This window comes from Lepisma saccharinum, chromosome 1 (genome assembly GCF_977018435.1).
Source record: "Lepisma saccharinum chromosome 1, izLepSacc3.1, whole genome shotgun sequence".
NCBI lineage: Eukaryota > Metazoa > Arthropoda > Insecta > Zygentoma > Lepismatidae > Lepisma > Lepisma saccharinum.
The window spans coordinates 14529260-14544091 of record NC_139229.1 but is presented as its reverse complement, the minus strand read 5'-3'; the positions used below and the strand labels follow the sequence as shown (position 1 = coordinate 14544091).

The following is a 14832-nucleotide window of genomic DNA, read 5'->3' as shown; positions in this document are numbered from 1 at the left end:
AGGTTAGGGATGTTAGATTTAAAGATATTACCATAAAGAATAAAAATCACATAAAACTGCATTGTGTATGTATGCTAAGAGAACTAAACCTAACAGACCTTACATATCTACGACGGGATTTCATGGTGACGTCAGTGCAACATATTCCAATACCGTGTGCGATAAGTGAGAACGGTCACGGATATGTCGTCGTCGACTTTCCACATTTGTTCACACAGTGATTAGCGATTTCCTGATGTCTCAGACGGAATGGACAGTCATCAGAACGCTACATTTTAAAAGTATTTCCCTGCAGCTACAGCTACTATTCCAAAAATGTAGCTTCGCTACAGCTACAGCTACATTTACCAAAAGGTAGCTGGCTACACTACTTCCGTGCTACTCGCTACTTTTGCGCTACTTCTGCATAACAAAATTAAAATATGGATATTCAAATGAAATGAGACCCTAGTATGGTAGTTGTACTTACTGGAAAATATATTTTGTTATTTATTATCAAGTTTCCCATCATTCGATAACATGTCCTATATTACCATGTACTGTAATTTGTACACACCGGTAGTCCTTGGACGCAAATAAACTAAACTAAACTAAAGCATATGACTAAAGTGTTACTTCAGTTACTAATTTTTACATATTGCAATTATTATTTTTTTTTTATTTATTTGAGAAATCCTGAATACAGAGAGGATCCATTTTATATCAGGATATCAACAGCGAGAAAAATAGAAATTAACAAATGAGAAGCACGCACACATATGTAACAAGAATAATACAATAAAAATAATAAAAAAGATAAACAATAATAATAAAACAATAACAAGGGTATAACAAATATTAATTTCTCTTCAGCTGCTTGATGCACGCATTTCTGAAAGCCTGCTTAGATAGATGGAAGCCTGGAGGTTCAATTAGTGTATTGTACCTTGTTTGTAGCCTATAGAGAAATGACCTTTGTTCTAGGGATAGCCTTGAGGCTTTTGTGTAAAAGAAGTTGTTGCATTTGCTGTTGGTACAGTGGGATCCATGAGTATTATCGTGCAAATTGTCCATGACTATTTTCATTAAAATTTCTCTTACATCCTATATGTTTTTAAGCGATGGATTTTTATGTATGATGTTGCAGAAGTTGTCAACAGCTTGTTTTGAGTTTTCTTTTAATTCTTGAAGCTCTTATTAGGTCAAATAAAGTGCGTGAACATAGTGATGGACAATTTGCAGGGTAATACTCATGGATCCCACTGTACGTGGGATCCGGATGCGAAGATGTGGCAAGAGTTCGTTAATGAAAAGTTGTCCATTCATGATTTTGAAAAGAAATGTTAGATCTGAAACTTGACGGCGAAGGGACGGATCGTGAATTTGAAGAGTGGATAGGGTGTTAAAAAAAAAAAGGTAAAGTGTTCCCCTGTGCATAGCACCACGCCATGAAGGCGTATAGGGGGTGTGGGGGTAACGCCCCACACTTTCTTGATCCGGTCGTGAGTGGGGGTGATGTGATCAGCATCACGCCCCTGACCGCCTTTACCCCCCAGGGTTTCCCCCAGGTACCCATGTTATTCGACGCTGGGTAGGCGCCGGGGCCGCTTCCACCGTTAGAAAAGTTCCCGGATTTGAACCGGCCGGGGATCGAACCCGGGATGCTTACAACTATACACAATTGAAATTTCGTAGGATTATTTTAAGTTTACATATCAACATATAACTAACTAACTAACGAACTCCCTAGCCTTCTTAAACCCGAAGGTTCATGGCTGCAGCAACACAGGCCTTCCATCTGTTCCTATCTTGAGCAAGTCCTATATACTCTTTTCCATCCCTATCGATTTCCCTTAGGTCCATCTCAACGTTGTCCCTCCATCTTCGTCTTGGCCTTCCTACAGGTCTCTTACCATCAGGTTTCCCAACAAGAATCCTGTAAACTCCTCTTTCCTCTCCCATTCGTGCCACATGGCCTGCCCACCTAAGTCTTCTTGATTTAATTATTCTAATAATATCTGGACATGAATACAAATTATGTAGTTCTAAATTATGTAACCTTCCCCACTCACCTGTCTCCTCATCCCTTTTAGGTCCAAAGGTTTTCCTAAGGATCTTATTTTCAAATACTCTCAATTTATGTTCCTCTTTCAATGTAAGGGACCAAGTTTCACATCCATATAATACTACAGGCAAAATTACTGTTTTGTATATTTTAACTTTTAGTTTCTTAGATATTAAACGAGAAGACAAAAGTTTATGAAGAGAGAAGTAACATGCATTTCCTGAATTAAGCCTACTTTTTATTTCCTCTTTAATATAATTTTCATTTGTTAATATTACTCCTAAGTATTTGAATTTGGAAACTGGTTCAAACGAGTTGTTATCAATAATTAGATTTTGATTATTGCCTAACACTTGGTTTCGGCCTGTAAGCATATATTTAGTTTTCTCTTTGTTAACTTCCAAACCTATCTCTTTAGCAGTTTTGAAAAATATTTTAGCATTATTCTTAATTGTATTCACATCATCCCCCAGTAAGTCTACATCATCTGCATATGCTAACAACTGAGTCACACCATTTAATTTTAGTCCTTCTTTAGTTTCTTTTACCTTCCTAACAGCATATTCTAAGGCAAAATTAAAGAGCAATGGAGATAACGCATCTCCTTGTTTTAATCCATCATGAATTGTAAATTTGTCAGACATATTAATACCCACACGAATTTTACTTTCTGTTTCACTGGTGCATATTTTTATCATACTAACAAGCTTCTTAGGTATTCCAAACTCTACTAATATATTATATAATTTATCTCTTTTGACAGAATCATATGCTTTTTTAGTACCAATGAATAGCTGATGGACATTTTGATTATATTCCCACTTTTTCTCAAGTGTCTGTCTGATGTGAAAAATTTGATCTGTAGTTGATCTGTTACGTTTAAATCCACATTGATAATCACCTATAATTTCATTAGCATATGGGGTTAGTCTTGTTAAAAGAATGTTTGATAATATTTTATATGTTGTTGAGAGTAGAGAAATTCCACGGTAATTATTGCAGTTCATTTTATCACCTTTTTTAAACACAGGAACAATTATGGATTCTTTCCACTGTTGAGGGATTTCTTCTTTATTCCATATTAAACAAATTAATTTATGAATTTGACATATTAATGAATTTCCACCATATTTAATTAACTCAGCTGGTATTAAATCAATGCCAGGTACTTTGTTATTCTTTAGCCTTTTAATAGCATCTTTAACTTCAGTCAAGTTAGGTTCTGGAACTAAAGGTTCTGCTGTGTGGACTTCATTTACTTCTGATTTATCTCCTACATGGACATTTAAAAGGTCATTAAAGTAGTTCTTCCATCTATTTAGAATATCGCTTGGGTCAGCTAGAAAATCACCGTCTTTATCTTTTATCAAGTTTACTTTAGGTTGCCACCCCTTTCTAAACTCATTTACACCTTTATATAAATCTCTGATATTTTTATTTTTGCTGTTTGTTTCAATTTCGTTAATTTTGCTTTTCAAGTAATCTCTTTTTTTACTTCTAAATGTGCGGTTAACTTCTCGCTTTACTCTATTATAATTGTTTAGATTTGTATCATCAGAGTTATTTAACCACCTAAGTCTAGCCTGATTTCTTATTTCTATTAGATTATGACATTCATTATCAAACCATGGCTTACTTTTTCTCTGTTTATGGTATCCTATACTTTCTTTAGCTGCTGATTCTATTGCATTACGTATGTGCTCCCATTTCTTATTTACGTCTGTTTCATTTATATTTTCATCATCATTTAAATCCTGCAAAACATCAAATCTATTTGACAATTTAATTTGGTAATCTTTCTTAATTCTTTCATCAGTAAACTTTCGTGTATCAAATTTTATAACTTTTAGATTTTGTTGCTTATGATTTATCACTGAGAGTCTTTCTCTTAATTTAGCAATTACTAAATAATGGTCACTGGCACAGTCAGCACCTCTATGTGTACGAACGTCAATTATACTAGTATGCCTTCTCTTATCAACGAGAATATGATCTATCTGATTATGAGTTTTACCATCTGGAGAAGACCAGGTATATTTATGGATATCTTTATGTTTAAAAGTGGTACTTTTCACAATTAAATTCTTTGAGGTTGCAAAAGTAATGAATCTTATACCATTATCATTACTTAATTCATGAAGACTTTCTTTACCAATCGTCGGTTTAAATGTCTCTTCTTTGCCAATCTGTGCATTACAGTCACCTAACAGAATTTTCATATCATACTGAGAAAATTTATCAAAGACCTGTTCTAACTCTGTATAAAAATCATCTTTGGTATTATCATCTTTATCTTCCGTTGGTGCATGTATGTTTATTAAAATAATTTTACACCACCTACCCTGTAAAATACATATCAACATATATTTCTTGAAAATGATTATTTCATTTTTTAATAGACTGATGTGGAGGCAGTATTTTGAATGAAAAAATATATCTAGCGGACTATTTCAAGGATGATAATTGTCGTGAACATGATGGATAACCAGATTTTCTGAATATCTAGATAATTATGGCAGATATCCATCATTAAGATAAAATAATTCTTCTATAACTGACATTTCCACTAGAAGTTTTTGTACAACAATTTTGAATACTACTCCAGAGAAACATGGGCCTGTGTCCTGTCCGTTCAATTATGGTTCAATTTAAGGTAACAAACGACAACACATCGAAATTTGCCAGAACAGTGGGACACTCAAAACATGATCCACCGTGTTGAACGTTATTGATCTCTGGTTGTTTTGTCGACTGCTCTTCGAGAGTCTATTTTACTATGTCTACGGAGAGACAACGTGTGGGGTCCATCCAGTGTCGGATCTACAAATCTTGGGCCTCACCGCAAAATATTACCTTTACACACACAAACATACACACATTCATTATATATACATAGGCGCCGACTCAATGGAGCTTGGGTTGTTCGAGCCCCCCCCCCCCCAATGTTATCGATGTGCAGGGTTGGCATGTTTAAAACAAACGTGTTTAAAACACTTTGTTTTAAACGTTTAAAACACTTTGTTTTAAACGTTTAAAACACACGGCTATGTTTTTTTACAAATGTTTTAAACATGTTTTTTTTAGAAGTGTTTAAAACACATTTTGGTACTTGATATTTTATAATATATGATATTTTTTTTGTTTGGCAACCCTGTTTTTTCATTGAATCTGTGTCAATTAATCCGTGCTTTATTTGTCTCACTTATCGCACAACACTTGACCAACCTTTTGTTCTGACATCACGGGAGAAAGCTTTTTAATTTTAGGGCACATGCCTACGTTGCATGCACAAGGTAGCAAAACTGTTGTGCGACAAGAAAGACCCGTGCTTTACTGTAGAAATCGAAACTTCTCAGTTCTTTGTTTCCTACCGTTCTGTAAGTTTGAGACAGGTGGAAGCTGGAAACTAATATCTGAATACACAATGCGTGATTTTGATCATGACGTGATTTTTATTTCTCTTGCGATACGATTCATTGGTTTGTATAACTGAATGAAGCGCAGATTGTTACTTTTGGTAACATAATTTTGTACTTGGAAAGATAAATTGATCTGGAGAATTTATTATGACACTGCAGTTTGTTTTCTGCTATATAAACTGTTCAGGCAGCAGGAAATATTTCACCCTGATTTTTCCAGGACGAGGATAGTAATTCAATAATATTTAGTTTCTTGAAATTTAGATGAATATGAATCCTAACCTACTTCAACAGTCGGAAAAAGCGGGCTATTACCCCCAACCTTTGTCCCTGCAGTAGAGGTGTGCGGGATCCCGAAAAGTCGGGACCGGGATCGGGGGCAAAACAGGCCCGTAGCTAGAGGGGGGCAGGGGGCAACTGCCCCTCCCTGAGAGCCTGCTTTGGCTCACCTGTGAAAAATACAGAACACATTCCTACCTGAAATTCTCAATAATCTTTACAATTATATCATGTGTTACTCTAGCAACATAACAAAGACACTTATTGATTTTGTGATTTATTAGGGTGTGTGGGATTCCGTATAATGTCGTATCATGATTGGGGGGAGGGGGGAATTCCCCTCCAGATTCAGACTTCGGAAAATGATTTCGCAATTTTCAGTATCTAGAAGAGTTGTGACATTTTGAGTAGTCTTGTATTAAAAGTGCGTAAAGGTGTCGGATGTTTTTCTTGGGATGTGTTGCTATGAACTTGGAACTGCTTAAATTTTTGCTTCATGTGATAGAGAGAGGGAGTGGATATTTGAGTTTTGTTACGTATCGTTGCATTTCTGCCACTTCTAGCTAATGGCAACAATGGCTGATGACGTGAAATTGATGAAGAGACACTCACAAACAGTGCCGAAAACACAGGGGGGCATGAGGCATTGCACCCCCCTCACCTTGGACGGAAGTCCATTCTAGGGGAAGCAAACATTGAAGTAAAAAAACAAGACTAGGAGAATCTAAGAATAGCAGGACAATTGAATACTCATGATGGAATTAATCTTTACGTGTTCCTTGCATTTTTCTTACAGACGGCAAGGGGACTTGCAAGGGGCAATAGCCCCCCTCCATTTCAAATTTTATACAAATAACAATACATTTCGTAAAATGTTCTTGCTCGCTTCGCTCGCAATTTCTGCTATTCTTATAGTCCAAGTTCAGAGCCATAGCTATGGGAGCCAAATGATCTATAGTAAAAAAAATGTTGAAGAGAATGCCATGGCACCCCGTAAAGTTATTTGCGCCCTATTAAAACAATTTCTTTCAATGAAATTTAATATGAAATATTCCTATTCCTATTTGTTTGTCAGGTGTCAAAACATGTATTTCAACTACAATATAATACAATTCACACAATATTTTGCAAAATGGTTAACGTAACCAGTAGGCAAACATTGTCTGTAGTGATGCAAGAATCTCCCCTTTGAAGGAAATAGAGTTAATGGTGGACTAAGGGACCCATGCTTTAATGTTTTAGCAAGTACAAAAAATGTATTACAAATTTTTACACAATTCATCAAAGTGTAGATAATATGTAACCATTATTATTTAATTAATTCGATTTTTCTTACATAACACAATACAATGGTGTTGTTGGAATCACATTAGATACCTTTGTGAGTAAAAATCTTGCATCCTGGAAACTAGAGGGAATCATTATGAAGCATGATTTATAAAGGGCTCCCTTAATCAGTTTTGCAGAGAGGCCCAAATCTGTTGGTACATATTAATCATCTATTAACATTATCGACCTGTAGATATCAAGTTGATACAGTCTCTATTAGCTTATTTATGTTAAACTTTATATTCTTTGAAGTGGCGTGCCCAGGATTTTCGAAAGGAAGGGGTTATGTCTTCATTTTTAAGTAGTCATTCCTCATTTTGCCATATTTTCCAGCCTTTGACGTTACTTTTCTTTTAATATTGGACCAAAAGGGAGGGTTATAACTCCCACTAGTCCCCCCTTGGGCACGCCACTGATTCTTTGACAATCTGGAAAGATCATTATCGAAATGTTGCTATTTGATGCTGCTCGAAGTTTTTATTGATCGTTGCAGTTTCAAGATATCATCCACTTATCTCTTTTGGGGGAGGGGGCAAGTGCCTCTGTGTACCCTGCTATATCTGCCAATGTGACACAATATATTAAGAAATTACCCCCTCTAAACTGGGTCTCAGCGTAGGATCCGAGCACTTCGATGTTTCTCGGAATTTTGAGGAAGTCGCGTTTCCACCCCTCGCAGGTCATCAACCGGCAGGGTTTGGTATCGCCGTAGCGTCCAAGCAATGTTTCCAGCTCGAGTAGTTTGTGACCAGATTGAAGAATGACCGCTTGTACGGCGATAAACCGCATATATGCAAACAGTTACAAGTGGTCTCGAATCAGAGGGCAACACACGCTAAAATAAGTATAATGGTGGCAGGATGCCTATGTAGATTATCTTGGTAGTATTCGCACCAAATAACTATTCTACTATTGAAACAGCCTAAACACGCAACGTGTTAAAAATCTTCACAAACTGTGCGATTTCTTGATAGCACATTATTTCTCTCGATTTCTTGAAGACCGATTTTGAGAATCCTCCTTAGAAACGATGCCTCCGCGATGGCGGGTTCGATACCGGTCAAGGCACATAGTGATTCGGATCCCACTTTCAACCGTAGATCCAGTCCCGATTAGCATTACTGTGCATAAAGTGGACTTAAAACACGAACTCAACTCCTTAACAAACCTTTCGAAGAATCAAAAATTTTAACAGGTAAATACACTTTTGTCATTTTGAGGACAATTATCATTTTTGGCTATATTTGGTTCATATGAATCTGCCTCGTCCTCCTCCGTGATCGTGCGGTCTAAGGCGCTGTGCTATGGGCTTCGACTGCGGGACGGCATGAGTTCGAGTCCACCTGGGTTGTCTCTGGGTTCTCGGCCTCAGACACGTATCTAGAAATATGTTTCGGGGGGCGGGGTCCGAACCAAGTGTCTCAGGAATAATAATAATAATAATAATAATAAAAGTAATAATAATAATTAAATTAAAATAATTATATTAATATTATATTATTACACGAATAGGCAAAAAGACTGTTTAAGAATAGAGATATAACAGAGCATATTCATTACGTAGCTTACCTGTACTTAAAATCGGAATAATTTACATAAAAACAAATGCCGTGGCAATTAAATTAATGTCAAATAAATGAATAATTGAATATTTATAGAATATCAAAAATGATGTTACATGTAGTTGGAGAAAGTAATTTCTGTTTAATATTTTATGTATATTATTTTGAGTAGTAGTGTACATAAATCTTCTTTGTAATGTCATTCAAAGCCGTATGATGCCAATATAATCCTTGCCTTCTAAAAGTTCAGAGGAAATTAATAACCATCGATTATGGAACAAATGTTAATATTTTCATTACTTAATTTTAGTACTTGGTAAGTCTCTCGGGGAGTCCGAACCCCTGCCCCCCATAAATACGTTCTTCCTGTCCTTCAAAGCTGTATGATCCTAATATAATCCTTGTCTTCTAATACGTTCAGAGGAAATTATCCAACAAATGCTAAACGAGTATATTTTCATTATTTATTTTTCATACATAATAAATGTTTTGGGTGGGGAGGGAGTCCAGACCCCCTAAATACGTCCTTCCTGTTCTTCAAAGCCGTATGATCCCAATATAACCCTTGGCTTCCAATAAGTTCAGAGAATATTATACAACAAAGGTTAAACGAATACATTTATTATTATTTAATTTTTGTACTTGATAAGTCTTTCGGGGGGGTCCGAACCCCCTGGACCCCCCTAAATATGTCCTTGCTCGGCCTCTATATGGGCCGGTGGCAACCCACGATCTTGAGGAAATTGGGGAGCTACAATTGAGTAACGTTAACCGGTCATAAAAATCTTCTATAACGACGGGGGTCGACGTGCTGACCCCACGCCACCCCATTACCGGTTGAATATATCCACACCTCTGGGTAGAATTGTAGGAGGGAGACTGGCAGTTGGGAGATAGTCCAAGGGGCTTACGGCCTCAAGGGCTGTCGAGCCACGGGTTATTATTATTATCATCATTATTGTTTATTATTATTATGAATCTGCCTCGCTCAAAAACTTTATTTCATTGAATCAAGCACAATAGCCTACTCTTGCAATGAGTCACTGGAAAGACATACATGCGTGGTGGTACATATATTTAAGCATCTAAAGAATAATTATATTCTTGTGATAAGGAGTCGTTGTCATTTAACAAACTTTATTGATTTATCCTATCAGCATTATTGAAAGTATTGTGCCATGCTGAACTTAACTACTTAACAAAGGCACATTGATTGCTTAATGAAGCATTTTTCTTGTGTTGCAGAACAGGTTCAGTTTTTACAGTATCACAATGCTTTACACAATTCGTTCGAAGAATTTTGAGAATATTGGATGTTTTATCAGAGGGACCACACCCGATAAAATATCTGTGAATGTTTTACAGGTTTCATCGTATTTAAGATGATAATTTTCCGGTGCAACATGTCTGCTGCCACTCAGGCTGAAGAGCATGATGACGCTGACAAAGTTCAGATTCATAGGTTGCAACACTAACAGGCAGGAATGACCTTGACAGGAAGGGGCTCTGATTGGCACCCTGTTCACAACAGACTCAAGAAGCCCCGCGACCGACAGAACTCGAAGTGCTCGGATCCTACCTTGACATCAACTTTTAGGACTGACTTCGCCCCCCCCCCTACAAAGAATTCCTGGCTACGGGCCTGGGGCAAAAATTCCCGGCCCAATCGCGACTTTGGGAAATGACTTCCCGACTTTTCGGGATCCCAAGCAGTCGGGAAATACCGAATAGTCGTTTTAAAAAGTCGTCAATTCTCGACGTTTTCTGCATTGTAAATGTCTGGAACTTATCGGAAATTGTTAGTTTTGTACCAGAAGTGCAAAAACAAGCACTTAAGATGGAAATTACGTGTAGAATTCGAGATTTCAAGAGCTTTGGGAAATTTCGAACATATCCCGTCCCGAAAACTTCCCGACTTTGTCGGGAAATTGAGAATTTTCCCCGTCCCGAATGTCGGGATTTAAAGAATTTCCCGTCCCGACCCAAAAAATTGTGTCCCGCACACCCTGCAGTATGGTAAACCTTATCTCGAAAGGTAAATAAACTCTCCTTGCCGCCGCTACACTCATAAAAATGAGTATTTTTTCTTTAACGACTTTAACTATAATTTACTGGGAAAAGGTTGACTTTCTTTTGTTTAAAACATGTTTTTTTAAACTCATGTTTAAAACAAAAAAACAGTTTGTTTTATTCTTTTTTTAAAAAAACATAAATTTTGCCAACCCTGTCGATGTGGGGGCAAAGCCCCCAAATAATTTTGCTGAAGAGAATCTAATGTAGCTATTATCATAGCTATTATTTTGATTCTCTTGTAAAGTTTATTCTGAATTGTGCCACATGAACTTAACTTTAAATACACATTTGAAATGTTCTAGACCATCAAGTTTGGGGGGGGGGCTGAGACTGCTAAACCATCACCTTTGGGGGGGGGGGGCTATGACCATGACTTATTACTAATAGACTATACTAAGTATATAATTATGAGTATTGTTAACATTTTTACTAAACAGAGTTTCAAAAGAAGATGTGCATGAACTAGGAGAGTGGATGGGATGTTTGGGCTACAAATGGCTCTCACATGACATTCAGAACGAGATCATTCATATATTAGGGGGATCTATTTTGCGCTCCTTGGTACCAGATATTAAAAGTCGGGAATATTTTGCTATTATGGTTTACGAAGCTTGTGAACAATTGACATTTTGCATTCGAACTGTAAATGAAAATTTTAATATTTTTGAGGAATTCATGGGCTTTTACGAGATTCCGAACACTGAGTCCAAAACTTAAGAAAGGGACAGCCAGCTTCACTCAACTAGGGGTAGGGAAAATAAACAGAGAGGACCCCCTCTCCTCTCTAGTCCCCATTTGCTGCCCGCAGAATCGACTTGCATTCTTTCAAAAATTCCGGCCGCCAGGCGAGTATACACTTGCGCATGCGCCTTCCTCGCAAAATTCGTGGAAAGGAGAGGCAATAATATTTGCTTGGCACACATAAGACTCTTTGAACGTGTCGTTCAATTCTGGTGAACGAGTCGTTCACCGCTCACAAGAGAGAGTCGTTACTTTTGAACGACCCATCACTACTGTGGAGGTACGTACTTGAACACAGTGGTTGAAGTGTAGGCGCGAGTCTGTGTGTGACTTGGCGGCTGGCGCTAAAATTTGTTGTTCTGCTTGCACAGGATTGTCGAAGGTAAAGTTAATTCGAAATAAGCTATAACAACTATTTTAGTTTTTTGGTGTGAATAATCTAATGCACTTCCATTGTGCATGCGAGAAGAGAAGAAGATAAAAACAACAGCGTTAAGGTGCTGTTCATTCAGCATGAAATTAATAGTGGCGTTAAAATAGTTTGTTCCGTCGTAGCCTATGTAATACCTGGATTCCATTTCAAAGAAGCTCTGAAGTGTAGATGTAAGTCTTCAAGCATATCAAAATGTAAGTTCACTTTATGCTCAGATAAGCTTATCGGGATTGGACCTACAGTTTAAAGTAGAATGAGAATATTTGTGCAATGTGCTCCGACAGTAGGGTGACCAGACATACTCTTTTTAAGAGTATTATAATCCTTTAGAGGTGCATGTACTCTATACTCTTTTCGGTAACACTTTACTATACCGGAGACGGATTTATAGGTGTCTCCGGTATAGTAAAGTAGTACCATACTTAGAAACATGGTCACTTCGTTTTTTTTGAAGATGTCAAACAACTGAGGTATTTACTCATTGACTCAAGAATTTCCTATGAACAATTTCAAGAGCCATTTTCATATATCCATCAACAAGCAAGACATATTTCAAATTCATTGGAATTTAATGATAATGATATTTTTGACACTTACTGTACAATTTCAAAAACCGTTGAAAAACATCTTGAAGATTGGGGGGGGGGGGGAGAAAAGAAGCAATGATGGGTAAGTGGAGGTCACTGTACAAAGAGTTAATACAGGCTGGGTCAAATTTAAAAGTGATTGTGCCTCTTATAAAATTCTTGTTTACTCTGCCTGGTACAAATGTTGATTGTGAAAAACTCTTCAGTGTTATAAAAACTTATTGGCGAGGGGAAAAACGTACACTCCTGGTGTCAACACACGAACAAGTAATAAAAGTGAAATTTCATGTGGACATGACCACAATTAAGGACGATTTATACATACTCAAGAAAGCAAAATCATCCCAGAAGTATGAATGATGTTGTCCATTGGTAAGAAAGTTTTTTGTAATTAGCTAATTACATTAGACCCATAAGTAATTTGAATCTGTAGAGTGTAGGTCTATTTTATAGGGGCTATAATAGAAGCAATAACAAATAGCCACCCTTATTTTTGTTTTCTTTTTATGTTTTGTGCATGCGCACTTTCAACCTATAGACTATACTCTTTTTGGTCAACAAATATCTGGTCACCCTACCCACAGGATATTGAACCCAGAGCCACAGATGAGGTCCTATATGTGACATTAGGAAAACCACTGTGTGTGGTTTAATATAATGGTAAATTTTCCATGTCCGGAAAACGGTTGAAAGTAGCTAGTTGTGTCAATTTTAATATTCGTACTTACGTATTCTGCATTGAGAAACATTGCTGAAGGTGGCATTTCGCTTAATTCACGGAAATAAGTTTTATTTGCGACATATCGAGTAAGTTTTCTTCGTTTATTTTTGCCTTCGGGGTAATTGTCTGTTATATCGGAGACACGATTCTATCGGGTATTTTTACTTTTAAATGGTTCGTACTTACCAATTATGTATTGCGGAACATAGTTGAAGGTGCCATTATGCTTTTTACATGAAAATAACTTCGATTTTTCACATTACGAGTAATTCTTTTGGGTCCTTTCTTCCGTTGCGGAACATACAATATGGCGTGCACGGCTGTGGATCATCACGCGTCCTGCTTGTGTTATGTCAATTTGGAGTGGGTATGCAGTGTTTCAACCTTCTTAACCGAAAAATACCTACTTTCGTGTTCATTATGTCATCACAAACCATTGACGGATAGCCCCAAAAACCATTCACGATAGCCCCGGCACCATTTCCGGCAAGGTTAGGTAAGGTAAACATAGTTAAAAAAAAATTCTGGTTAAAATAACGCACGTTTGGAAACACTGGCGAGACTGCATGACTGCGCCATCTGCAGGTACATAATGCAAACAACGGCATAATGTTGTCGCTTTGCACAAAATGCAAGTTTATTATATCATAAGTGCTTCTTTCTTGTTGTGCAGCATTCTACGGTGAGGAAATACCTCCAAGAACTTTCAAAATACTACAGAAACTCATTTCCATAAGTAAAAATCAAGAAATGTGTCTCCGATGTAACAGACATTTACAGCCTTTGGTAACACGCAAAAAATGGCGGTCACAGTTTCACTACCGTACTCGGCATGCAGTGTTTCCACCCCACTGCACCCAAAAATACCTACGCAGCCCCACAAACCATTTGCGGAAACGTACCTTCTTCAGTTACAAAAACACGTGTTTGGAAACACTGACCGGGAATACGTCATCACACACAGGCTACATCCACCTGGATGTAAATGGATGCAAGAGCTTTCGTGCTTCGGTCAGACATTTATATTGAAAAATAGATGATTTACCGGCAAAATTCAGTGAATGATGCGAGAAAACACTTCTCCAAACTTCCACAACTATAAAGAAATGGTAACATTATCGTATGAGGGAAACGGATTCCTTCAAATTTACAGGAGAAAGTACTTATGGAAATCATTTTCTTTAGCATTGTGGAAGTTCCTGAATGTAGATTTGATCTATTTTAATGTGAATGCGTGTTGTTTTCTGCGAAAATCTCTGTCCAACATGCTGTTTCTGCTCCCACCATTTGCTTTCTGCACGAGAGTGCAATGTTCCATGTGTTAAGATGATGCAACCCCATAGCCAGTGTTTCAGCCTCCCCGTGTTTTCACTAGAACGACGTGTCGAGTATTTTTTATTTTTTTTTTTAACTATGCTTGCCTAACCTAACCTTACGGACAATGGTTTTTGGGGCTATCGTGAATGGTTTTTGGGGCTATCGTGAATGGTTTTTGGGGCTATCGTGAATGGTTTTTGGGGCTATCGTGAATGGTTTTGGGGGCTATCATGAATGGTTTTGGGGGCTAACATGAATGGTTTTTGGGGCTAACATGAATGGTTTGTGGGGTAACGTCAATGGTTTGCGACGTGTTAGCATAATTTC

At 37.3% G+C, this 14832-nt stretch overlaps 1 protein-coding gene across 3 annotated transcripts in view; it reads left to right on the top strand.

Annotated features, from left to right (window-relative positions):
• Nucleotides 1-11737: 11737 nt before the first annotated feature.
• Nucleotides 11738-14832, top strand: part of Prim1 (DNA primase small subunit) — a 33157-nt gene continuing 30062 nt past the window's right edge. The window contains exon 1 of one of the 3 annotated variants that reach the window (XM_083118763.1): nt 11738-11829. The gene's annotated coding sequence lies outside the window, so the exon portion shown is untranslated. Of the gene's footprint in view, nt 11830-11853; nt 12075-14832 lie in introns of those variants that run through there. The other 2 variants (XM_083118937.1, XM_083118850.1) reach the window with 2 other exon arrangements.